Here is a 27,380-nt window from a genome sequence, read left to right on the forward strand (position 1 = left end):
CAGTGGCCGTACTTAATACAACTGGCGGCCGCCAATACTAGTAAGTGTGGCACTGGCAGCAGGTTTTAGCAGCCTAATGATCCACCTACCCTCCACTGCGGCATACCCGGCTTTTGTAGTCTTCTGGATGAGAAGTAAAGATGAAACATGTACTTTTTTTTGCTCATGGTTTTTTTTGTCTGTTTTATTTTACAAAATGTATTGCAATTTAACATACACAGGTAAAAGCGCTTTAAGTCTGTGTGTTGACATATTTTGGGACAAATTTTGGCCTGATTGGGTCCTAATTCTTTGACTATTAAACTGGTTTGTGTCACGTCACATGACCACTTTGGAAATGGAACTTTAGTTGGGCAGGTCCCCATCCCCGGTGTTCCTCCTGAGATAAGTGGCACTGACAGCCAAAAGCGGTACCTGTGTTGTCACATCAGCATTGTATGTCCAATAATCCACAAATATGGATTTAGCCCAACCCTATCTGCTGGCCCAATGTGATGTCATTTAGGGGTATTTTAGCGGATGAATATGTGCACTTCCACCACTGAAAGTGCCTTTGTTATCACTTAGCACTGGCATTTGTTCTCACATTAGTTTGAGATGTTTCCGTGATCATTCAGAATTCATTGACAGGTGCACTTCACCATCTTTTGACCTGCATTCACCTGTGCTTAATGCAGATTTTGCATTCCAACAGACTTACATAGGTATGAAAAACCTACTTGAAGCAAGCAAAAGCCTCTCAACACAGCTTAGGGTCCATTCACACCAGCCACTGCGTTGGTGAAGCCTAAAGAAGAAGGGGTGTGATTTGCAGATGGGGGGGGGGGGATCTTAAACATGAAGGGGTGTGGCCTTAGCAGGAAGCGGTGAGTCATATTTAAATTGGGGGGTGCACAAGTTTAATCAGGCCTAGGGCAGCACAAAACCTAAATACACCACTGTGTGTAAATGCAGCCTAAAAGAAAGGTTATTCAGACAGATGTCTATTTAGATGTAAGAGAGGATACATTTGTTTCTTTTTTTAAAACAAAGCTCATACTTACTTTCCTTCTGTAAGACAGTTGGAACTACCTCTCTTAAAAACGAATAACTCTTCATAAGCAATCGAGCCTGTATGAAGAAAACAAGCTCAGACTTAGGGATATGGAACACGTGTCAAACATAAGGCCAGTGGGCTGAATGCAGCCTGCCAGGCCATTTCATGTGGCCCTCACACCCAGGTTATTATTCAGCTCCCCACTGCCACTTACAAACACAGAAGCCTTCTCAATTTACAAGGACAGCTTTCCTCTCGTTGGCTCTCACAAATCCCTGCCTGCCCTGCACTCACAGCAGGGACAAGGGAGATGCTGATGAAGATGCAGTAAAGGATGAGGCATCACATGGTAAGCTTCACTGTGATCCCCATCTTTGCCCGGGGGCACAGATGCTAACCAATAATCTCTGAAATAAATAGGAGGTGGTTTTGACTTCCCCCTTAAATTAGAAAAATGTCTGATCTTGGCTGGTCCTATAATTAGCTTGTCTATCAATAATAATGCAATAATAACTCTATCAATATTAATAGTGATATAATAACAATATTAGCTAAAACAAATTAACACAATGCTCAAAGGAGTAAAGGTATATTTTTTTTGTTTTTTTACAAAGAAAATATAACACTAACATGGAATTCTAAGAATAGTAATACAGAGCATATAAAACAAAAGAGCAGAGATAATAAGTTATGCAAGTCCTTCCTCAGTGTTCTGTATGTGTGCTAGACTCCAGTAAAAAGTGGGGTGTCACAGACACAACCCACATAAACACCCCCTACCCGCCCAGTGTAGTCCTATGTCCAATGAGCGACCATCTGTAAATTATAAGGGGCTGTTGTTTCTAGTCACCAGGAAGTAACGTGTTACCCTGGTTCCTCCATGAAGTATGTTGCTGTCTCCACCAGGTGACACTGCTATATTACCATCAAACTTCTTGACCCAGGTCAGCATTCCAGTCCACATCTGGTCCCTTTGATATTCTGGTTGAAAACTAGGCAATTAGGCACTGTAATCTTCACACCACCAGAAGGTCTGAGCTCATGCTCTCTTATTCCCATACCCCACCATCAGTGGGTATGTATGAATCCTCTCCCAGATAAAGACCTTATAAGCAACCCTTCTGCTATATACACCCTGCTGGGATATCTTGCTTTGCTGGCATTCCAGCCAGGCTACCCCAGCCATAACCAGATGGTTTCAGTATAACCAGGTCTCAACAGTCCAGAAATATCGGATATTAAAAACATGTTGACTTCTAACATATGCTGCTTTTTGCCTGAATGGCACATATTACCCTTTTTAAGAGACAGCCTTCATGTAATAGTCCAGAAATGTCTGGCCGTAAGACATGTTGTGCTTCCTAACAATCTCCCTGCAAGAGCCACACTGGTGAATTGTTCCTTCCTGCAAGGCAAAAGCTCCCATTTGTGTATATTCAAGTACACAAAAATCCTTCTCTTGCTTCGATGTCGCCATCTTGTGTATATAGAACTACACTATGCCTCTGGTGATGATGACATGAACACGCAAATAAACACACAATAACTTGAGATCTGTCACCTGTATAATTTTAAACAATTGGCTACCATTGTTGTCATACTGATAAAGTAAAAACTTGAAGATAGTGACAATAGTAGTAAACGGCAATCATCTGTTTCACCAACAGGGCTCACATGGGACATTTATAGTGCAGAGGTAAAACTTTAACATACATTAAAGCGCCTACCACTTCAACATGCTTTTTTAACGTTAATAAAATGTGCAGCGCCAATATTTACAATAAATATATTGTTGATTCAACAAAAATAAAACAGCTGTGCAAGTGTCCATCAATAGTAAAATCAATTATCCGTGAAAAGAAAGTCTCAATCCAAAAATCAAGTCTTGTGAAGAAGTGATACAGAGAAGATCCAACACCTAAATTAAAATAAATCTTTTCCAATATGTTCAAAAGTCAGCCACCACCTCCTTGTGAAGTGAACACTCACCAGAGACTATGGCTGCCATTACAACAGCATACAACTGCACCCAATATCCATGTCTAGAGTTGAGCGGACACCTGGATGTCCGTGTTCGGCGGGTTCGGCCGAACTTTAAAAAAAAGTCCGGGTCCGTGTCCCGGACTTCTGCTGAACTTTTCCCGGACACCGAACCCCATTGAAGTCAATGGGGACCCGAACTTTCAGGCACTAAAATGGCTCTAAAACACCAATGGAAAGGGCTAGACTGCTGCAAATGGCAGCAAAACGTAGTTAAGAGCATGGCAAGTGCTCTGCAAACAAATGTGGATAGGGAAATAACTTAAAACAACAAAAAAAAAAAACAGAAAAATAAAACAATGTTCTTCATCTCTGAAGGACAAGGCCCATATGGAGTAGGAGGGAGGTTGAGGTGGTGGTGGATGTGGCGGTGTCATAGGCGTGTGCACAGGGTGTGCCGGGTGTACCTGGGCACACCCTAATCACCTAGGGCACATAGCATTATCGCTCTGTTTGCCAGTGAGGAGATGGGAAAGATCTCCCTCGGACCTGCTCTGCTCTATTTCTCTTTGCCAGCAGGGAGAGTAATGTATCGGGGCCATGTACATGTAGGCAAACACATGCATGTGTATTTAATATAATATAATGCAATAGGCTGCGCACACCTATGGGCGGTGTAGGTGGAAGCGGCGGTGGAGGAGGACCAGGCCGGATTAAGAGCATCATGGGCTTGGTGCTGAGGATTTTGAAGGGCCTTAAGGGCCGTGCCTTGGCATGCACCCAGAGGAGGAAGGGTGCAGCCATGCATGCCTAATTCCACATGGGATGCTGTCTCTGAAGCCCATAAACACATCCATGCATCGGCAACTGTCCCTCCTTGTCCGGCCTTCGTGCTGTGTGGGGAGGTTCTGAGGGAGCTGCCTGGGGAAGCGAGCATAGAAGCCAGACTTCTGTGTTTACAAGTGACAGAAGAGCGGTAACAGTGAATATGGCCAACCCGGGGCCTATATAAAGGTAGGGGCCTGGAGCTGCAGCTCCAATAGCCCCTACGTTAATCTGGCCCTGAGGAGGACGAGGTAGCCAACACTGCTTCTTTTCACAAATTTTAAATGAGGGTACACCCCAAAAGAGTGAGAAAGAGCAAAAATGGAACAATGGCTGGGTAAGGTCGGTATCCATCGCTATTCTGCACAAGGTACGGAAAAGTCCCGTGGGATCCATGCCTGGTTCATTTTAATGAACGTGAGCTTGTCCACATTGTCTCTGGACAGGCGGCTGCGCTTGTCTGTGATAACGCCCCCAGCCGTGCTAAATACCCGTTCAGATAATACACTGGCTGCAGGGCACGCCAGCACCAAGGCGTAAAGGGCAAGCTCAGGCCATGTGCCCAACTTGGAGACCCAGAAGTTGAAGGGGGCAGACCCCTCATTCAGTACGTCTAGGCGTGTGCACACATACTGCTCCACCATGTTGGTGAAATGCTGCCTCCTGCTAAGACATTCCATATGAGCTGCTGGTGCTGCTGTTTGTTGTGGCGTGCTGACAAAGCTTTTCCACATTTCGGCCATGCTAACCCTGCCTTCTGAGGTGCTGGCGGTGCCCTGGTTGCGTTGGCGACCTCTTCCTCCTCCTCCTCCTCCTCCTCCTCCTCCTCCTCTGCCTTGTGCTTCCACTGTGGCCCCGCTGTCAGGTGGGAATGCCAGCAGCATCGCGTCTACCAGCGTGCGCTTGTACTCGCGCATCTTGAGATCGCACTCCAGTTAGTGAATTAAGGACGGTATGTTGTTCTTGTAACGGGGATCCAGCAGCGTGGCCACCCAGTAATCAGCACAAGTTAGAATGTGGGCAACTCGGCGGTCGTTGTGGAGACACTGCAGCATGTAATCGCTCATGTGTGCCAGGTTGCCCAGAGGCAACGAAAGGCTGTCCTCTGTGGGAGGTGTATCGTCCGTGTCCTCTGTATCCCCCCAGCCACGCACCAGTGATGGCCATGAGCTGGCCTGGGTGCCACCCTGCTGTGAACATGGTTCCATCTCCAGCTCCTCCTCCTCCTCATCCTCCAGAACTGTGCCCCTGCTGGACAATTGTGTCCCTGGCGTTTGTGTGTGCAGGAACCCACCCTCGGAGCCCCTTGCGAATGACTGCCCTGAAAGCCTTGGAAATGTTACCTCTTCATCCTCCTCCTCCTCCTCCTCATCCTGTGCCACATCCTCTTCCATCATCGCCCGAATTGTTTTTTCAAGGAGGCATAGAAGTGGGATAGTTAAGCTGAGAACGGCGTCATCGGCACTTGCCATGTTGGTGGAATACTCAAAACAGCGCAACAAGGCACACAGGTCTCGCATGGAGGCCCAGTTATTGGTGGTGAAGTGGTGCTGTTCCGCAGAGCGACTCACGCGTGCGTGCTGCAGCTGAAACTTCACTATGGCCTGCTGCTGCTCGCACAGTCTTTGCAGCATGTGCAAGGTGGAGTTCCACCTTGTGGGCACGTCACATATGAGGCGGTGAGCGGGAAGGCCGAAGTTACGCTGCAGCGCTGACAGGCGAGCAGCAGCAGGGTGAGAACGCCGAAAGTGCGCACAGACGGCCCGCACTTTCTGCAGCAGCTCTGACATATCGGGGTAGTTTTTAAGGAACCTCTGCACCACCAAATTCAGCACATACGCCAGGCAAGGGATGTGCGTCAAACCGGCTAGGCCCAGAGCTGCTATGAGATTTTGCCCGTTATCGCACACCACCAGGCCGGGATTGAGGCTCGCTGGCAGCAACCACTCATTTGTCTGCTGTTCCATGCTCCTCCACAACTCCTGCGCGGTGTGTGGTTTGTCCCCCAAACAGGCAAGTTTTAAAACTGCCTGCTGTCGTTTACTCCTGGCCGTGCTGAAGTTGGTGGTGAAGGTGTTACGCTGTCCGGATGAGGAAGCGGAGTAGGAGGAGTTAGGAACAGGAGGCAAACTGAAGCGCCCTGCAATCCTCGGCTGTAAAAGGAGATGCGCCAAACAAATTTAAAAAGGTGTATCTCACATGTACCGGTACAGACTATCCCGCAATTTATTTTTTTACACTCAAACAGGGTGTATATTGAATAGCGGAATAGGAGAAATTTTACAAAACGGTGTATCTCACACGTACAAACACAATCTAGGCCCCGATTACAATTTTTTGTACCCTAAAGGCAGGATGAGGAAGAGGAGTAGGAGGAGTTGGGAACAGGAGCAAAAACTGAAGCGCCCTGCAATCCTCGGCGGTAGAAGGAGATGCGCCAAACAAATTTAAAAAGGTGTATCTCCCATGTACCGGTACAGACTATCCCGCAATTTAATTTTTTACACTCAAACAGGGTGTATATTGAATAGCGGAATAGGAGAAATTTTACAAAACGGTGTATCTCACACGTACAAACACAATCTAGGCCCCGATTACAATTTTTTGTACCCTAAAGGCAGGATGAGGAGTATGAGGAGTTGGGAACAGGCAGGAGGCAGACTGAAGCACCATCAAATCCTCGGCAGTATGAGATGCGCCCCAAAAATTGGAAAGGTGTATCTCACACGTACCAACACAGACTATCCCGCAATTTAACTGATCCCCAAAGGTTTTTATTGAATAGCAGAATAGGAAATATGATCCAAAAAAGTGTATGTATCTCACACGTACAGATGCACACTAGGCCCCAATTACTATTGTTTGTACCCCTAAAGGCAGGATGAGGAGTAGGAGGAGTTTGGAACAGGCAGCACCTTCAAATCTTCCGAAGTATGAGATGAACTCCAAAAACTTGGAAAGGTGGATCTCACACGTACCAACACAGACTATCCCGCAATTTAATTGATCCCCAAAGGTTTTTATTGAATAGTGGAATAGAAAATATGATCAAAAAAAGTGTATGTATCTCACACGTACAGAAGCACACTAGGCCCCAATTACTATTGTTTGTACCCCTAAAAGGCTGGATGAGGAGTAGGAGGAGTATGGAACAGGCAGCACCTTCAAATCTTCCGAAGTATGAGATGAACCCCAAAAACTTGGAAAGGTGGATCTCACACGTACCAACGCAGACTATCCCGCAATTTAATTGATCCCCAAAGGTTTTTATTGAATAGCGGAATAGGAAATATGATCCAAAAATGTGTATGTATCTCACACGTACAGAAGCACACTAGGCCCCAATTACTATTGTTTGTACCCCTAAAAGGCTGGACGAGGAGTAGGAGGAGTATGGATCAGGCAGCACCCTCAAATCTTCAGAAGTATGAGATGAACCCCAAAAACTTGGAAAGGTGGATCTCACATGTACCAACACAGACTATCCCGCAATTTAATTGATCCCCAAAGGTTTTTATTGAATAGCGGAATAGGAAATATGATCAAAAAAAGTGTATGTATCTCACACGTACAGAAGCACACTAGGCCCCAATTACTATTGTTTGTACCCCTAAAGGCAGGATGAGGAGTAGGAGGAGTTTGGAACAGGCAGCACCCTCAAATATTCAGAAGTATATTTTGATGTCAAATTTTGAATAGAGTTAAATTGAAATGACTTAAGATTGTTATATCTCTGTTTACTCTATGTGATACCAATTTTTGTCATATTATTGTACCAATTCTCTTTGTACCACCATCCTCTGTTTCCTTTCAATAAAAGTTTGTATACAAAATATTCAGAAGTATGAGATGAACCCCAAAAACTTGGAAAGGTGGATCTCACACGTACCAACACAGACTATCCCGCAATTTAATTGATCCCCAAAGGTTTTTATTGAATAGCGGAATAGGAAATATGATCAAAAAAAGTGTATGTATCTCACACGTACAGAAGCACACTAGGCCCCAATTGCTATTGTTTGTACCCCTAAAGGCAGGATGAGGAGTAGGAGGAGTTTGGAACAGGCAGCACCCTCAAATCTTCAGAAGTATGAGATGAACCCCAAAAACTTGGAAAGGTGGATCTCACACGTACCAACACAGACTATCCCGCAATTTAATTGACCCCCAAAGGTTTTTATTGAATAGCGGAATAGGAAATATGATCCAAAAAAGTGTATGTATCTCACACGTACAGAAGCACACAAGGCCCCAATTACTATTGTTTGTACCCCTAAAAGGCTGGATGAGGAGTAGGAGGAGTATGGAACAGGCAGCACCCTCAAATCTTCAGAAGTATGAGATGAACCCCAAAAACTTGGAAAGGTGGATCTCACACGTACCAACACAGACTATCCCGCAATTTAATTGATCCCCAAAGGTTTTTATTGAATAGCGGAATAGGAAATATGATCCAAAAAAGTGTATGTATCTCACACGTACAGAAGCACACTAGGCCCCAATTACTATTGTTTGTACCCCTAAAGGCAGGATGAGGAGTAGGAGGAGTTTGGAACAGGCAGCACCCTCAAATCTTCAGAAGTATGAGATGAACCCCAAAAACTTGGAAAGGTGGATCTCACACGTACCAACACAGACTATCCCGCAATTTAATTGATCCCCAAAGGTTTTTATTGAATAGCGGAATAGGAAATATGATCAAAAAAAGTGTATGTATCTCACACGTACAGAAGCACACTAGGCCCCAATTACTATTGTTTGTACCCCTAAAAGGCTGGATGAGGAGTAGGAGGAGTATGGAACAGGCAGCACCCTCAAATCTTCAGAAGTATGAGATGAACCCCAAAAACTTGGAAAGGTGGATCTCACACGTACCAACACAGACTATTCCGCAATTTAACTGATCCCCAAAGGTTTTTATTGAATAGCGGAATAGAAAATATGATCAAAAAAAGTGTATGTATCTCACACGTACAGAAGCACACTAGGCCCCAATTACTATTGTTTGTACCCCTAAAAGGCTGGATGAGGAGTAGGAGGAGTTTGGAACAGGCAGCACCCTCAAATCTTCAGAAGTATGAGATGAACCCCAAAAACCCCAAATATCATTTAGCTCTGCTGCAGGCCACAATTTAATTTTTTTAACCCAAGGCTGTATATTGAATAGTGGAATTGAAAAAAAGTGTATGATTTTTGAAACCACTCAATAATAGCACATGTGAACTGAACACAGCAGTGTATGATCAGTCAGCACAGCACAGCTGAAGGAAAAACGCTGCACACAGTGCCTGATAGAAAAATACTTTTCTCCCTCCTCCTAAGTGGGCAAAAAAGATTGTGTTCACTGCACCCCAAAAAAATTGTGTTCACTGCACCCCAAAAAGATTGTGTTCACTGCACCCCAAAAAGATTGTGTTCACTGCACCCCACACACAGCAAAATGGATGTGGACCACTGACACCTGCCTATCTCCTATCCCACCCCACACAGCAATATCGATTGTAGTTTGTAGAACACACTGACCCTAAAAATCAGCAGACTCTCTCCCTAAAAGGATTGATAAGATCGTAGATCGGTCACTGCAAACCCCACCCCACACAGCAATATCGATTGTAGTTTGTAGAACACACTGACCCTAAAAATCAGCAGACTCTCTCCCTAAAAGGATTGATAAGATCGTAGATCGGTCACTGCAAACCCCACCCCACACAGCAATATCGATTGTAGTTTGTAGAACACACTGACCCTAAAAATCAGCAGACTCTCTCCCTAAAAGGATTGATAAGATCGTAGATCGGTCACTGCAAACCCTACCCTACACAGCAATATCGATTGTAGTTTGTAGAACACACTGACCCTAAAAATAAGCAGACTCTCTCCCTAAAAGGATTGATAAGATCGTAGATCGGTCACTGCAAACCCCACCCCACACAGCAATATCGATTGTAGTTTGTAGAACACACTGACCCTAAAAATCAGCAGACTCTCTCCCTAAAAGGATTGATAAGATCGTAGATCGGTCACTGCAAACCCCACCCCACACAGCAATATCGATTGTAGTTTGTAGAACACACTGCCCCTAAAAATCAGCAGACTCTCTCCCTAAAAGGATTGATAAGATCGTAGATCGGTCACTGCAAACCCCTCCCACACAGCAAAATCGATCGTAGAAAACTGACCCTAAAAATCAGCAGACTCTCTCCCTAAAATGCCTACAACTCGCCCTGCCTAACACACTCCGACCTGTCCCTCAATTCTATCCGGACACAAATGTTTTTTTTTTCCTGTCTGTCCCTAATCAGCAGCCAGCACATTGATGTGTGCTCTTTCCCTGAACTAAACAGCAGAATGACGCCGTATCCTGCGCTGCCTCGAACTTATAAAGACTTGGTCACATGCTTCAGACGGCCAATCACAGCTACTAATACATTTGTAGGCATGGCTGGGATGGCTTAAGGCACACCAGTTAAACGCTTGTTGATTGGCTGTTGAAAAAGCGCGCCAATGCATGCAAAACCCGGAAATAAAATGACCGAACACGGATTTTTACCCAAACATACAGTAAAGTTTTCGGGTCCGTGTTCGGGTAACAAAAATCCAATTATTCGGTACGAACACGAATAATACAGTCCGTGTTCGCTCAACCCTATCCATGTCCAAAAGCACTAGGATAATAGGATAAATTAAGCTCACTGGGAGCCTAAATAATACTCTAATAGTGTAGTATTTTATTGTGAATAAAAAAAGATATAAAACCATAAATAAAAGCACACATTTCTTACATAAAAAGCCACTGCCGACCCGGGATTGTACAGTAGAGTGACATCAGCACTAGTAGCTCCTCCCTTGTAGGTGTTTTTGATGCTTTTTTTAAAGCTTTAATGAAGCTTGGCAAATGTCCTGTGTGTATTGATTTTCAGCTTGTAATAAAGGGGCCCAGTGGAACCCCAGCTCAGTAGTACCCTTGTTCGGCAGATCCCCTGCTCAGTAGTAGAGATGGCCTTGCGTTTCGCCCGGCGGTCGGTTCGCGGCAAATTTTTCTTGTTCGCTACCCGCCAAATTTTTGGACACATGGCGTCGTTCGTGGCGGCCATATTTGTTTACATTGGGGAGAACTTTGACCTGTGACACAGCCGTCAGGTGGAACGGGACAGCCAATTGAAACATTCCAGCACATGGACAGTCCCCCTACCCTATAAATAGACCCGATCTGGCGGCCATTTCACATTCCGCTTTCTGGCAGTGTAGGGAGAGGTCTGCTGTGCTTATCAGGGAGAGTTTGCTAGACACATATAGCGCTGTGAAGATCCACAAAAGGCCTTTTCAGGGCTGGTATTTCGGTATAGGCCTTCTACAGTCTCTTTTCAGGTTAGGGACAGGTATCCAGTCGGTGTTTTAGGGGCAGTTAGAGATCGGCTGCAGTCACACACAAATTGCTCTGTCAATGTCCACAAAAGTCCTTTTGAGGGCTGGTATTTTGGTATAGGTCTAGTATCTTTTGAGCTTAGGGAGAGGCATCCTGTGGTTGCTTTAGGGGCAGTTAGAGATCGGCTGCAGTGACACAGAAATCGCTTTGTCAATGTCCACAAAAGTAATTTAAAATGCTCCAATGTCGTTCTAGGGTCTATTACAGTCTCTTTACTATAGGGAGAGGTATCCAGTGGTTTCTTTAGGAGCAGTTAGAGATCGGCTGCAGTCACACAGAAATCGCTTTGTCAATGTCCACAAAAGTCATTTAAAATGCTCCAATGTTGTTATAGGGTCTATAACAGTCTCTTTACTATAGGGGCAGGTATCCAGTGGTTGCTTTAGGGGCAGTTAGAGATCGGCTGCAGTGACACAGAAATCGCTTTGTCAATGTCCACAAAAGTAATTTAAAATGCTCCAATTTTGTTATAGGGTCTATTACAGTCTCTTTACTATAGGGGCAGGTATCCAGTGGTTGCTTTAGGGGCAGTTAGAGATCGGCTGCAGTCACACACAAATTGCTCTGTTAATGTCCACAAAAGTCATGTAAAGGGCTGCAAATTTTTTGGTATTTGCTGTTCAGTGCACTAAAAAGGGGGGGGGGAGGGGGGTAATCCACAGTATAGTATACTTTGTAGAAAGCATATTATACTGGATTAGTACTATTATTGTGCACTGTGCAGCATTGTGACAGGTGTGGTGGTGAGACTGAGCGTTTCTGCAGCAACACTACACACAGTGACAAAAGCACTTATAATGTATGTATAACTGCTGTGATAGACCAATTGCCCCCCCCTTTCCAATGCCACATATTGAAGTGGGGTGTTATCTGAGTAAACTTTTTCAAGTGTATTTGTGTCATGCAACAATATTGCCTAGTTTGCTGAGTGAAGTCTGGTACACACAGCGCCAAACTTACTGGCCAATTTTTTGAACTGGTGTGCTACACCAATGCTCCCCCCCAATGCCACATATTGAAGTGGGGTGTTATCTGAGTAAACTTTTTCAAGTGTATTTGTGTCATGCAACAATATTGCCTAGTTTGCTGAGTGAAGTCTGGTACACACAGCGCCAAACTCACTGGACAATTTTTTGAACTGGTGTGCTACACCAATGCCCCCCCCCAATGCCACATATTGAAGTGGGGTGTTATTTAACAGTATAATTTTCTAAGAGTGTATTTAAGTCCTGCAAAAATTTGGCCTCTCGCTGTGTAAACAGTGCTACACACAGTGACAACAGTTACTGGCCAATTATTTGTATAACTGGTGTAATAAACCTGTGCCCCCCCCCCCCCAATGCCACATATTGAAGTGGGGTGTTATTTAACAGTATCATTTTCTAAGAGTGTATTTTAGTCCTGCAAACATTTGGCCTCTTTTGCTGTGTTAACTGTGCTACACACAGTGACAACAGTTATTGGCCAATTATTTGTAGAACTGGTGTAATAAACCTGTGCCCCCCCCCCCCCCCCAATGCCACATATTGAAGTGGGGTGTTATTTAACAGTATAATTTTCTAAGATTGTATGTTAGTCCTGCAAACATTTGGCCGCTTTTGCTGTGTTAACTACACACAGTGACAACAGTTACTGGCCAATTATTTGTAGAACTGGCGGACTGACGGACCGGCAGATATGGAGGAGAGGCAGGCAGAACTTGCATTGCACAAGAGGTACAAAGCAGACTGCAAATGTATCAGGAGCGAGCCATCAACCATGTACAGTCACATCTGCCGCTCCCAGGACGCCGGCACATGGCTCCGCAGTGTGGGCTTTTTTTAATGTGTCCGTTGCTGACACCAGTGTTGCCATATGCAGCCTTTGCAGTCAACGCATAAGTCGCGGTTAGCCCAACACTTACCTAGGGACAACCGCCTTAAGAAGGCACCTGAAATCCCATCACCAAGCCCAGTGGGAGCAAAACTGTCAGAACCCACAAAGCCACACTCCATGCTCTCACCGTCCAGCCTCTTCTTCTTCTCTTCCCCTTCTCCTTCTCCTGTCTCCTCACAGTTGTCCAACACTCCACCTTCCATGATGCCGTTGTCACGTTGTTCTGGAAAAAGGCAGGCTTCTGTGGCTCAAATGTTGGAGCGTAAAAAAAAGGTGTCCGACAGGTGTCCGACTACATCGGGTTAACGGCTGATGTGGACGCTCTGAGGAATGATGAACCCCTGGACTACTGAGTGGGCAGGCTTGAACTCTGGCAAAAAATTTGGGGGAGAATACCCATGTATTTCCAAAGCTGCTGCAGCTATGAACCAAAAGACATGTATATTAAAAAAGAATAGCGCGCTATTCTTTTTTAATATACATGTCTTTTGGTTCATAGCTGCAGCAGCTTTGGAAATACATGGGTATGCTCCCCCAAATTTTTTGCCTGTTTATTATGTATTCGGTCTGACCAGACTATCGAGGTTGAGCAGCCCTCCCCACCCCCCACACACACCTGTACTCAATCAGTGTCCACCATCAAGTGGATATAGGAGGAGTCCCCTGTAGTGCATTTGCACATTTTTCCCAGCAAGGAGTATTATCTCCATGGGTTAGAAAGGCTGGATTCATCCCTTTTCATGGATAGTGTAGGACCCACTGATAATGGGGTACTTTGACGCAGTAGTGGGCTTGAGCACGATATGGCCATATAATGGGACCAAACCCCCATTTTTATTTATGGACTCTCTTCAGATTTGGTAGTAATTTCCTTTGCATTTGCGCGCTATTCTTTTTTAATATACATGTCTTTTGGTTCATAGCTGCAGCAGCTTTGGAAATACATGGGTATGCTCCCCCAAATTTTTTGCCTGTTTATTATGTATTCGGTCTGACCAGACTATCGAGGTTGAGCAGCCCTCCCCACCCCCCACACACACCTGTACTCAATCAGTGTCCACCATCAAGTGGATATAGGAGGAGTCCCCTGTAGTGCATTTGCACATTTTTCCCAGCAAGGAGTATTATCTCCATGGGTTAGAAAGGCTGGATTCATCTCTTTTTCATGGATAGTGTAGGACCCACTGATAATGGGGTACTTTGACGCAGTAGTGGGCTTGAGCACGATATGGCCATATGGTGGGACCAAACCCCCATTTTTATTTATGGACTCTCTTCAGATTTGGTAGTAATTTCATTTGCATTTGCGCGCTATTCTTTTTTTAATAGGCTTGAACTCTGGCCAGAGCTTGCACAATTTGCAATGGAACTGTTGGCTTGCCCCCCGTCCAGTGTCCTGTCCGAAAGGACGTTCAGCGCAGCAGGGAGGATCGTGACCGATAAGCGCACTCGCCTAGCTCATGACATTGTAGACTACCTCACATTTATAAAAATGAATGAGGCATGGATCTCTGAGGAATTCAACAAATGTGACCAGTAGATCAGGTTTCATCGAAATTCCTCATGCCAGGCCACAAATATCCACCAGACCGCCACCCACCCACAACAATTCCTGGTCCTTGGCTTCGCTAAATACAGCGGCATAAAATGCATTTCATGTCCATTGAATGGCTAATTTTTGCAGCCTATACAGGCCGACACTTACTGTTCTGTGTACTGTGAATGCCTACTGTACCTCTAGCCATCATATACTACGTTCTTTGCTGTCAGTTCAACCCATGTGAGCTCATTTGTGCGGCCTATACAGCCAGCCACCAACTTGTGTATACTGTGAACGCCTACTGTACCTCTAGCCATCATATACTACGTTCTTTGCTGTCAGTTCAACCCATGTGAGCTCATTTTTGCGGCCTATACAGCCCGCAACCTACTTCTGTATACTGTGAACGCCTACTGTACCTCTAGCCATCATATACTACGTTCTTTGCTGTCAGTTCAACCCATGTGAGCTCATTTTTGCGGCCTATACAGCCTGCCACCTACTTCTGTATACTGTGAATGCCTACTGTACCTCTAGCCATCATATACTACGTTCTTTGCTGTCAGTTCAACCCATGTGAGCTCATTTTTGCGGCCTATACAGCCCGCCACCTATTTGTGTATACTGTGAACGCCTACTGTACCTCTAGCCATCATATACTACGTTCTTTGCTGTCAGTTCAACCCATGTGAGCTCATTTTTGCGGCCTATACAGCCCACCACCTACTTCTGTATACTGTGAACGCCTTCTGTACCTCTAGCCATCATATACTACGTTCTTTGCTGTCAGTTCAAACCATGTGAGCTAATTTTTGGAGCCTATCTGAGTATACTTTTACAAGTGTATTTGTGTCATGCAACAATATTGCCTAGTTTGCTGAGTGAAGTCTGGTACACACAGCGCTAAACTCACTGGCCAATTTTTTTAACAACTGGTGTGATAAACCAGTGGCCCCCCAATACCACATATTGAAGTGGGGTGTTATCTGAGTATACTTTTACAAGTGTATTTGTGTCCTGCAACAATATTGTCTCTTTTGCTGTGTTAAGTCTGCTACACACAGTGCCAAACTCACTGGCCAATTTTTTGAACAACTGGTGTGATAAACCAGTGGCCCCCCCCCAATACCACATATTGAAGTGATGTCATTGATATGCAATAATGTCTGGTAGCTTACCTGTTCCTCATGTCTGCATTAAGGGCCAGACTCTTCCTTCTGGCTGCTTTTATCACCTCTACTTCCTGTTCCTGGCCCGCCCAGGTCATCACAGGAAGCCTATATTAACCAGCGCACTGCAGGCCTGCCTTGCTGTTCAACAGTATTAGTTTCCTGTTTCCTGTTTGCCGTGTGCTTGTATCTACTCCTCTGTGTACCGACTTTGGCTTGTCTCTGACTAGTCCTGTTTGCCTGTTACCCTGATCGTTGGCCTGTCCCTTGACTACCCTTGTCTGCCTGTTACCCCGACCTCGGCTCACCCTTCACCATTCTGTGTGTCCTGAGTAGCTTCTTCCCTTCACTCCCTACGGAGCGTGACCTGGGTGACCCCAGGGGCCGCGACCTGGGCCCAGCTGCAGCGAAGTCCATCCTCACCACTAGAGGCTCTGGTGAACACTTGCTGGGTCTTAGACTCCGCGCCCTGGGGAATCTTGGGTTCACATGTAGGTCCATCCGCAGCAGTCTGCTACAGGGTTCACTACATTGTGCTGCGCCCCTGCCACCACAGGGTGCAGTTGTCACCTGGCCACAGGTGACCTGACAAGTGGGGTGTTATCTGAGTATACTTTTACAAGTGTATTTGTGTCCTGCAACAATATTGCCTCTTTTGCTGAGTGAAGTCTGATACACACAGTGCCAAACTCACTGGCCAATTTTTTGAACAACTGGTGTGATAAACCAGTGGCCCCCCAATACCACATATTGAAGTGGGGTGTTATCTGAGTATACTTTTACAAGTGTATTTGTGTCCTGCAACAATATTGCGTCTTTTGCTGAGTGAAGTCTGATACACACAGTGCCAAACTCACTGGCCAATTTTTTGAACAACTGGTGTGATAAACCAGTGGCCCCCAATACCACATATTGAAGTGGGGTGTTATCTGAGTATACTTTTACAAGTGTATTTGTGTCCTGCAACAATATTGCCTCTTTTGCTGAGTGAAGTCTGATACACACTGTGCCAAACTCACTGGCCAATTTTTTGAACAACTGGTGTGATAGCCCAGTGGCCCCCCAATAGCACATATTGAAGCAGGTTGTTATTTAACAGTATACTTTTCTAATATTGTATTTTAGTCCTGCAAAAATTTGGCCTCTTTTGCTGTGTTAACTGTGCTACACACATTGACAACAGATACTGGCCAATTATTTGTAGAACTGGTGTGATAAACCTGTGGCCCCCCAATACCACAGATTGAAGCGGGGTGTTATCTACACAGACACATGGTCTAGCAAACACGGGCAGGGAAGGTATATCTCTTTTACTGCCCACTGGGTGAACCTTCTGATGGCCGTTAAGCATGTAGCCCGTGACACCCGTGTAGATTTAGTTGTACCGCCACGGATTGCAAGCAGGCCTGCCTCTTCTTCTCCTCCTCCTCCATCCTCCCTCTCCTCCTCGGCTGACTACTCCTCTTCCACTGCTACCGTCTCTTCTCCTGCACCACCCAAGATCCCCAGAACCTATTCCACATGCCAGGTGAGACGTTGCCATGCTGTGCTGTGTATGTTGTGCCTGGAAGCCAAGAGCCACACTGGTCCTGCACTTCTTTCAGCTTTGCGTTCACAGGCAGATCAGTGGCTGAGACCGCTGAATTTGTCAGTTGGTAAAGTGGTGTGCGACAACGGTGCCAATCTGCTGAGCGCGCTGAAACAGGGCATAATAACACACGTGCCATGCATGGCACACGTCCTGAACTTGGTAGTGCAGCGATTTGTTGGCAAATACCCTGGGGTCCAGGACGTCTTGCGGCAGGCCAGGAAAATCTCGGGCCATTTCCGAAGATCTTACACAGCCATGGCTCACCTTGCTGAGATTCAGCGGCGACACAACCTGCCTCTCAGGCGTCTTATTTCTGACTGCCCGATGCGATGGAACTCAATGTTGCATATGCTCGATAGGCTGCTCCAGCAGAAACGTGCAGTTAATGACTACCTGTTCGAACTCGGCGACACGACAGGTTCTGGGGAGCATGGGTTTTTTTCACCTCGCCAGTGGCTGCTCATGCGGGACGCATGCAGACTTCTGCGGCCATTCGATGAGATCACCAAACTGGTCAGTCACGGCCAGGGCGCCATAAGTGACATCATACCTTACGCCTTCTTTCTGGAGCGTGCATTGCGTCGTGTCATTGATCAAGCCGCCGAGGAGCAGGAGCAGGAAGATCAGGAAGCCGCAATGTTAGATGAATTCTCGGGGGGTGCTACTGCATCTGAGACAATTTAACAGCAGGAGTCTGAAGAGGAGTCAGAGGAGGAGGATGGTGCTGGGGGGGATGAGGAGGAGCAAGAAGAGCATGCTTTAAACCTTTCTGGGAACCCTGGTGTTATCCGTGGATGGAGGGAGGAGAACAAAGACGACATTATCCTGGATGATGAGCTGGAAGCAGGCCACTATACCACTTCCAGTTTAGTGGGAATGGGGGCCTACATGCTGCAGTGTTTTAAGGGGGACCCCCATATAAAACGCATAAAGGCCAAGGACCAGTACTGGGTGGCAACATACTTAGACCCCCAGTACAAACACAAAATGGCGGAAATGTTACCACAATCACAGAGGGCGGTCAGAATGCAGCACTTCCAGGCCTTGCTGCGGGAAATGCTGCATTCTGCTTTTCCGTGCGCTGGCAGAGGAATTTCCAGTCACAGAGAGACAGTTGCGGGTAGCAATCCAACAGCGCCTGCAAGAAGAGGGCGGTTGAAAGATGTCTTGGTCACTTCAGATATGAGATCCTTCTTTCAGCCGAACAATCAACAGCTGTAGTCCGGATGCAGCATGAGGGAATGCCTAGGCCGACAGGTGTCCGACTACATTGGGTTAACGGCCGATGTGGACGCTCTGAGGAGTGATGAACCCCTGGACTACTGGGTGGGCAGGCTTGACCTCTGGCCAGAGCTTGCACAATTTGCAATGGAAATGTTGGCTTGCCCCCCGTCCAGTGTCCTGTCCGAAAGGACATTCAGCGCAGCAGGGGGGATTGTGACCGATAAGCGCACTCGCCTAGCTCATGACAGTGTAGACTACCTCACATTTATAAAAATGAATGAGGCATGGATCTCTGAGGAATTCAACACATGTGACTAGTAGACCAGGTTTCATCGAAATTCCTCATGCCAGGCCACAAATATCCGCCAGACCGCCATCCACCCACAACAATTCCTGGTCCTTGGCTTCGCTACATACAGCGGCATAAAAGGCATTTCATGTCCATTGAATGGCAAATTTTTGGGGCCTTTCAGGGCCGACAATTATTTTTTCTGTTAATGCCTAATGTACCTCCAGCCACCAAAAACTACGTTCTTTGCTGTGAGTTCAACCCATGTGAGCTAATTTTTGGAGCCTATAAAGGGCCGCCACTTACTTGTGTATACTGTGAATGCCTACTGTACCTCTAGCCATCATATACTACATTCTTTGATGTCAGTTCAACCCATGTGAGCTAATTTTTGGAGCCTATACAGGCCGACACTTACTTGTGTATACTGTGAACGCCTACTGTACCTCTAGCCATCATATACTACGTTCTTTGCTGTCAGTTCAACCCATGTGAGCTAATTTTTGCAGCCTATAAAGGGCCGCCACTTACTTGTGTATACTGTGAACACCTACTGTACCTCTAGCCATCATATACTATGTTCTTTGCTGTCAGTTCAACCCATGTGAGCTAATTTTTGCAGCCTATACAGGCCGACACTTACCGTTCTCTGTACTGTGAATGCCTACTGTACTGTACCTCTAGCCATCAAAAACAAAGTTCTTTGCTGTCAGTTCAACCCATGTGAGCTAATTTTTGCAGCCTATACAGGCCGCCACTTACCTCTGTATACTGTGAACGCCTACTGTACCTCTAGCCATCATATACTACGTTCTTTGCTGTCAGTTCAACCCATGTGAGCTTATTTTTGCAGCCTATAAAGGGCCGCCACTTACTTGTGTATACTGTGAATGCCTACTGTACCTCTAGCCATCAAAAACAAAGTTCTTTGCTGTAAGTTCAACCCATGTGAGCTAATTTTTGGAGCCTATACAGGTCGCCACTTACTTGTATATACTGTGAACGCCTACTGTACCTCTAGCCATCAAAACAAAGTTCTTTGCTGACAGTTAAACCCATGTGGGCTAATTTTTGGGGCCAATACTGGCCGACACTTACTTCTGTATCCTGTGAATGCCTAATGTACCTTCAGCCACAGAATACTACGTTCTTAGCTGTCAGGTAAACGCATGTGGGCTAATTTTTGGGGCCTGGAATGGCCGACACTTACTCCTTTATCCTGTGAATGTCTAATTTTTCAGAATGGAAATGAAAAACAATGGGTCTGTAAAGGTTCCGCCAAATTGTGGAATGGAAGCGGACCCATTTTACAGATACGTGTATACGTGAATGGACCCTATATGTATTAGACCAGGGGTTCCCAAACTTTTCAGACCGCGACCCCCAATATTAGATTGCTGACGACCCGCGACCCCTCCCCCTCCCCCTCGTATGTAAGATTTGCGATTTGGTTACATACTGACAGAGCTAAAACAAAAAGGAACACAATCTCTAAGCCAGGCTATTTTATTAACAAATTACAGCCCACCAGCAGTGTCCATACATGCAGCCCACCAGCAGTGTCCATACATGCAGCCCACCAGCAGTGTCAATGAATGCAGCCCACCAGCAGTGTCCATACATGCAGCCCACCAGCAGTGTCCATACATGCAGCCCACCAGCAGTGTCAATGAATGCAGCCCACCAGCAGTGTCCATACATGCAGCCCACCAGCAGTGTCCATACATGCAGCCCACCAGCAGTGTCCATACATGCAGCCCACCAGCAGTGTCCATACATGCAGCCCACCAGCAGTGTCCATACATGCAGCCCACCAGCAGTGTCAATGAATGCAGCCCACCAGCAGTGTCCATACATGCAGCCCACCAGCAGTGTCAATGAATGCAGCCCACCAGCAGTGTCCATACATGCAGCCCACCAGCAGTGTCCATACATGCAGCCCACCAGCAGTGTCAATGAATGCAGCCCACCAGCAGTGTCCATACATGCAGCCCACCAGCAGTGTCAATGAATGCAGCCCACCAGCAGTGTCCATACATGCAGCCCACCAGCAGTGTCCATACATGCAGCCCACCAGCAGTGTCAATGAATGCAGCCCACCAGCAGTGTCCATACATGCAGCCCACCAGCAGTGTCCATACATGCAGCCCACCAGCAGTGTCCATACATGCAGCCCACCAGCAGTGTCCATACATGCAGCCCACCAGCAGTGTCAATGAATGCAGCCCACCAGCAGTGTCCATACATGCAGCCCACCAGCAGTGTCCATACATGCAGCCCACCAGCAGTGTCCATACATGCAGCCCACCAGCAGTGTCAATGAATGCAGCCCACCAGCAGTGTCCATACATGCAGCCCACCAGCAGTGTCAATGAATGCAGCCCACCAGCAGTGTCCATACATGCAGCCCACCAGCAGTGTCCATACATGCAGCCCACCAGCAGTGTCAATGAATGCAGCCCACCAGCAGTGTCCATACATGCAGCCCACCAGCAGTGTCAATGAATGCAGCCCACCAGCAGTGTCCATACATGCAGCCCACCAGCAGTGTCCATACATGCAGCCCACCAGCAGTGTCCATACATGCAGCCCACCAGCAGTGTCAATGAATGCAGCCCACCAGCAGTGTCCATACATGCAGCCCACCAGCAGTGTCCATACATGCAGCCCACCAGCAGTGTCCATACATGCAGCCCACCAGCAGTGTCCATACATGCAGCCCACCAGCAGTGTCAATGAATGCAGCCCACCAGCAGTGTCCATACATGCAGCCCACCAGCAGTGTCAATGAATGCAGCCCACCAGCAGTGTCCATACATGCAGCCCACCAGCAGTGTCCATACATGCAGCCCACCAGCAGTGTCCATACATGCAGCCCACCAAGTGTCCATATAAGCAGCCCACCAAGTGTCCATACATGCAGCCTAGCAAGCGCAATGTCCAAATATGCAGCATCGCAAGCGCCATTGGAACTAACCTCATTTTGTTTCAAAAAAGACCGGGAAGCAGCGCCGAGAGCAGAAGGGGCGGGCCGGGCCGAGAAGGAAGGACGAGCTGTCATACCGTAAGAGCAGAAGGGGGCGGGCCGAGCCGAGGAGAAGGGAGAACAAGCGAGCGCAGTCATCGGAAGTCCCGTCTCCTCTGCCGAGACGTGTGACGTCTGTCATAGGCGGGACTACCGATGACTGCGCTCGCTCGTTCTCTCTTCTCCTCGGCTCGGGCCGCCCCTTCTGCTCTAATGACAGCTAGTCCTTCCTTCTCCTCGGCCCGGCCCGCCCCTTCTGCTCTCGGCGATGCTTCCTGGCCGTTTTTTTTTTTAATATCGGCGTATAACACGCATCTCGCGACCCCCCTCTCCCCACTCCGCGACCCCCCGGGGGGTCGCGACCCCCACTTTGGGAACCACTGTATTAGACAATGTATTTACCGGCTGCTGTCAGTTCTGGCTGATTTATGAAAAAAAAAAATATATTTTTTGCTGTAAAAAAAAATAATAAAAATTTAGGGCAACTTTTTTAATTGCAATACTTCTGTTATGACATTGTCAATGTGCTGGGACTATTTGTGCACTGCTAGTACGTGTTTTGTGGCTGCAAATATGACCTAAAGGTTTTTAAAGTTCGCCTCCCATTAAAGTCAATGGGGCCCGCCGCAAACTCGTGGTTCGCGGACTTTTGAGAAAATTTGCGGCTGGCGTTCGCGAACCGCCCCGGCCGATGTTCGTCCATCTCTACTCAGTAGACCCCCTAGCTCTGCTGATGCCCCACTCAGTAGTAACTCCCAGCTCTGTTGATCCCCTGCTCAGTGGTAACCCCCAGCTCTGCTGACCCCCCCACTCAGTAGTAACCCCCAGCTCTGCTGACCCTCCTCTCTGGTCCCCACTCATCTCCCACTGTATTGCTCCCAAAATGCACACGTGACATTGCTAGTTTTTTCTACTCCGGTCCCTCAGCTCTGTTGATCCTCTGCCACTCTGTCCTTTCTCTTCGATCCCCACTGAGATTCTGCTATAGTGTTCTCATGTTGCACACAATGTGTTCCGCATGCTAGTGTCCCTGCTCCAATCTGGATCCTGTTCACCTTCCTGCTGCTCCACGTTGCACACCAGATGTGACGTATGCACCAGAAACTCATAGAATATATACACATGAACCTGAACTGCTGACGACGTCTTTCCGGTTTGCTTGTTGGTTTACAAGTGCAACCTGAGATATCTCATACCTGCAATACCTCCAAAACAACGCAAAGCTAAATCTGAACTAAAGCCTCTCAAAAGCTGCAGGTACTTTAAGTGAGCTTTGTCATAGACTTCTATGGAAGCTTTAAAGACGATTTGAAGCAACAAGAAAGTGGCATGGGGTATAATTTTTGAAGCGAAGCAAAGCCAACACAATGTGTAAACAGGACTGTAAGTGAGTATAAATAAAGTGTGAGAACAGGTGCGCTGCTGAGAAGGCTACTATCCACACCTATAAAGGAACTGCTGCACTCACCAACACAAGTACTCAAGAGCTTGCAAGTAGAAATATAAAAGCAAAGGGTAGTGTGCTATTCAGATGTGTGATAAAGCTAAAATAATAATATGATAAACCAAGAAGTGTAATAGATAAAAAAAACAATATGATAAATCTTCAATATATATATAGATATATAAATAAAAAGCAAGTAAAAATTAAATGCCAAATAAATATAAGGCACAAATATATAAAAAAAATCTTCCCAATTGCAGTGAATTTTTAAACGTGCAAAAAAGAAAAAAAAACTAATTGAAAAATGTAAGTCCAAAGATAAAATATTGAAAGTCCAAAAAGTGAAAGTTCAAGAAAAAAGTCTGTGAAAAGTTCATCCACTCATCGATTGGATAATCTGGTGCTCGCACCTCTAACAATTGGAGTCAATGCTTGTGACAAACTGTGATAAAATTCCTCTCTGTGGGGAGACTTCTCCTCTCAACGTATTTTCCCCAAAAATATAAATAAAAATCAACAGCATATAGTGTAATAGTGTAATATTGTCAAGAAAAGTAAATTATCTTTATGATAAGTTACATAGAAGGTTCATCAATCAGTGCAGTGCATATGAACCAACATGCTGTGAAATGTGCAATTATGCAAATGAAGTGATATCAGGTGAAAAAAAACAATACATCTATGTAAAAAACACTGTGCAGTGTCCCACAAAAACAAAGAAATGGGTGAATTATTTTCCACCAAAGTGTATTGCTAAAATGTGTGCTCACCTTCAGTATAAAAAGACAAAGCCTTTAAATATCCTACAGGTGCTTTTTGAATTACACTATAATACATTCCTCTCAGTCCTCCTTCATAAACTTCTCATTATTGCTGCGGTTCCTAAAAAAAAATTGGATTTTTGTACTAACCGTAAAATTCATTTCTCTGAGTTCAACGACGGACACAGCATTCCATAAATCATAACTAATGGGTTATATTGCCTCCATCAGGAGTAGGACTAGGCAGAACAAAAAACACCTGGCTATACCCATGGGCCATCCTCAGCTTGGTATATAACCCCCCTCTCTGCTCTAGGTAATCAGTTTAGTAGCAAGCAGTATTAGAAGTATCAAAACTCCTTAGAGGGGTGGGTGCTGTATCCGTCGATGAACTTAGAGAAATGGATTTTACGGTAAGTACAAAAATCCCATTTTCTCTTTCGTTCATCAATGGGCACAGCGTTCCATAAACCCTAACTACTAAAACGTCCAAAAGCAGTGCCAAAAGGAAAATGAGGAGTGGGGAAAATAACCCAAGGCTAAACATAAGTGCCCTTAACCAGGTCACAGGAGGTCCGCCTGAAAAAATAAAAGTTTAAAGAAAACCACCCCTCAAGAGGGAACAGCCCCTCTTAAACAGCAGCTTTGCAGCCAAAAGAAGCATCCTCAGATGCCAAAGTATCTACCTTATAGAATTTTGTGAAGGCATGCACGAATGACCAAGTGGCCGCCTTGCAAACTTGCGATATTGATGCCTGATGATGGAAGGCCCAAGAAGCACTCAGCGCCTGAGTAGAATGCGCCGTGACAGGGAAAGGTGGAAAACGACCTTTAATGGAATAGGCCTGAGTCACCATCTGTCTGATCTATCTGGAGATGGTAGTCGAAAGAAGCGGCCAGCCCTTTTCTTGGTCCGTCCGTAACTACAAAAAGCGAGTCTGACCTCCGAAAAGGACTCAGTAGCAGCCAGATAAACTCAAATCGCACAAACCAGATCAAAGGTATGCAAAGCAAATTCCTTGGGATGAGCCGGCTTGGGACACAAGGAAGGCAACACAATGTCCTCATTTAAATGTAAGTCTGAGACAACTTTGGGCAGGAATGATGGACAGGGACGAAGAACCACTTTATCCCTATGGACCAACAAATAGGGACTGCGACAGGATAATGCCACCAATTCTGATACCCTGTGGGCCGAGGTAATAGCCACCAAGAATGTCCCCTTCTGGGATAACGTAGACAAGGGAATCTCCCAAATATTCTCAAATGGAGGTTTCTGGAGAACCAAAAGCACTAAATTTAAGTCCTGTGGTGGCAAAAGAGACCGCACAGGTGGAGCCACATGTCGTACCCCCTGACTGAAGGTACAAACTTAAGAGTGCATGGCTAGGGGGTCGTTGAAAAAAGATTGCCAAGGCAGACCCTTGATGGTACTCAAGGCCAACTTCTGATCAATGCCCCGTTGAAGAAAGGTTAAGATCCGAGTCATAGAAAAGGATTGAGGATGAGTGCCAATTGACTCACACCAAGAAATGCACGCTTTCGACGTACGATGGTATATCTTGCTGGAAGATGACTTCCTCTCCTTCACCATAGTAGGGATCACTGATCCAGACAAACCTCTATCCCTCAGTACCTGGCTTTCAATAGCTAAGCCATTAAAACCAGTGACTGTAAACCAGGATGGTAGATTAGCCCTTGGAACAACTGGTCTTCTCTGAGAGGACGCCCCCAAGGGACGTTTACGGCCACCAGGATGATTGGAAGATCCTCGCTCTTGATTCCTCACAGGAACTGCGGAAGAAGCCAGAGGAACCCGAGGATGATACTGGCCTTACCGTGGCCCTCGGACGCCTGCGGCGTCTGCCAGAGAAACCGTGATCTGGCCACGAACTTCAGTATTCTCCTGTAGAGCCGAACCTGCTAAAGGAGCTGCATGTAGGACTGTGCAAACATAACTGTCTTGAAGGTCAGACTCAGAACCTGTATGCAAATCGGGAAAGAGTGAACTGTGTGACAGAAGCTGGTGAATCACGGCCTGTGGTTCCTGAAATTTGTCCAGAGTAAGGACCACCTTGGTCAGAATTAAAATCAGACCTAGGTAATTCAATTCCCTAGACAGGGATAGGGGGGACCTTAGGTAGTTTGGACATTACCTGTACCTTTGCGGGAATAAAATCCACACAAGGAGACTCAGGACCTAAAAAGCTTAAATGAACAAACTTTGATCCCTTTATGGGTACCCCAAAAAGAAAAATATCGCGGATCTCCTTGACGCTCACAGAAACATAGAAACATAGAAACATAGAATGTGTCGGCAGATAAGAACCATTTGGCCCATCTAGTCTGCCCAATATATCTGAATCCTATGAATAGTCCCTGGCCCTATCTTGTATGAAGGATAGCCTTATGACTATCCCATGCATGCTTAAACTTCTTCACTGTATTTGCAGCTACCACTTCTGCAGGAAGGTTATTCCATGCATCCACTACTCTCTCAGTAAAGTAATACTTCCTCATATTACTTTTAAACCTTTGCCCCTCTAATTTAAAACAGTGTCCTCTTGTGGTAGTTTTTCTTCTTTTAAATATGCTCTCCTCCTTTACCGAGTTGATTCCCTTTATGTATTTAAAAGTTTCTATCATATCCCCTCTGTCTCTTCTTTCTTCCAAGCTATACATGTTAAGGTCCTTTAACCTTTCCTGGTAAGTTTTTTCCTGCAGAAGAAGTCCATGGGGATAGAAACCAGTGAAGATGTCCCCCCACCCCAAAAATGGGTGAGGTCAGATCTTCCTGTTGATGGGGTCTTGTCTGCTGGTCCAGAGAAGCTAGCTCTAGGCTTACCAGACCAAGGTTGCTTGGAACCTCCCGGGGAAGATTTAAAAGATCTTTTTTCCTTATTCTCCTAGAAGCACAAAATAATTTTCTATGGGCTGAGAAGGAGGGCCCCCGTCTATGACGAGGCTCCTTCCCTTTCCTTGACTGTGGCAGGAAGGTACTCTTCCCCCTCCCGTAATACCCTTAATGATGTCATCCAGTGCAGCCCCAAACAGGTGATCGCCTTGAAAGGGCAGATTAGAGAGAGCTTTCTTAGAGGATTTGTCTGCGGACCAATTCTTAAGCCACAGCCCACGTCTAATCACCACCGCTGGAACAAAGTTTGGACAGCACAGGAGCTGTATCCAAAGCTGCAT

General features: G+C 46.1%; 1 pseudogene across 1 annotated transcript in view; it reads right to left on the reverse strand.

Annotated features, from left to right (window-relative positions):
* The window catches only part of LOC309545699 (sterol O-acyltransferase 2-like), a 254,589-nt pseudogene that overhangs the window by 91,003 nt on the left and 136,206 nt on the right, over positions 1-27,380 (reverse strand). Inside the window, exon 7 of the transcript XR_014226162.1 lies at positions 1,044-1,110. The product of XR_014226162.1 is annotated as a sterol O-acyltransferase 2-like (transcript). The remainder of the gene's footprint in view (positions 1-1,043; positions 1,111-27,380) is intronic.

Source organism: Pelophylax lessonae (genome assembly GCF_965119305.1).
Source record: "Pelophylax lessonae genome assembly, chromosome: 2".
NCBI classification, from domain to species: domain Eukaryota; kingdom Metazoa; phylum Chordata; class Amphibia; order Anura; family Ranidae; genus Pelophylax; species Pelophylax lessonae.